This window comes from Lethenteron reissneri, unplaced genomic scaffold, assembly GCF_015708825.2.
Source record: "Lethenteron reissneri isolate LAM-NWPU_2019-01 unplaced genomic scaffold, ASM1570882v1 scaffold_1846, whole genome shotgun sequence".
NCBI classification, from domain to species: Eukaryota; Metazoa; Chordata; class Hyperoartia; order Petromyzontiformes; family Petromyzontidae; genus Lethenteron; species Lethenteron reissneri.
Window position 1 is genome coordinate 288,525 of NW_026891604.1, and position 628 is coordinate 289,152.

A 628-nucleotide genomic window follows, 5' to 3' on the forward strand; every position below is an offset into this window, starting at 1 on the left:
CTTGTTCATGTTTTAGTTTGTTGCGGTTGCACCCGATTCAAGAGCCGAATGGCTCACAAGGCTATACCAAATAAATGAAACTGAAAACTGAAACACCACTGTATATTCACGCGAAGATATATAACCCCAAAGTAAAAACCTCTAGTACGGAAAACAAACAAGACAGGACAGAACAAGGGGGGGGGGGGGTGATCTCCACCTAAACAGAAAACGAATACCTTCATAGGCTCCAACAAGGAACCCAAACACCGAGCCAGTTTAGTCATCACTTAACATTTCCCAGTCACGCAATCCATTCATCATCATTTACTGTCAGAATAATAATTCTCATACTCTTCTTTCGGTAAAGTCACGTAGGTATAAAATAAATCACGACGTTTCGATCGCAACACAAGCAATCATCATCAGGTGGGAAAACCACAGCAAGACATTTTTTTGCTCGGTTTTTGGGCTCCTTGTTGGAGCCGGCAAAAAAAATAATTGCTGTGCTTTTCCCACCTGATGATTGCTTGTGTTGCCATCGTAACTTCGTGATTTAATTTAATTTATTTTATACCTACGTGACTTTACCGAAAGAGCCAAAGAGTATGGATCCCTGTAGTCATGAAAACTTAAAATCTAGATTGAA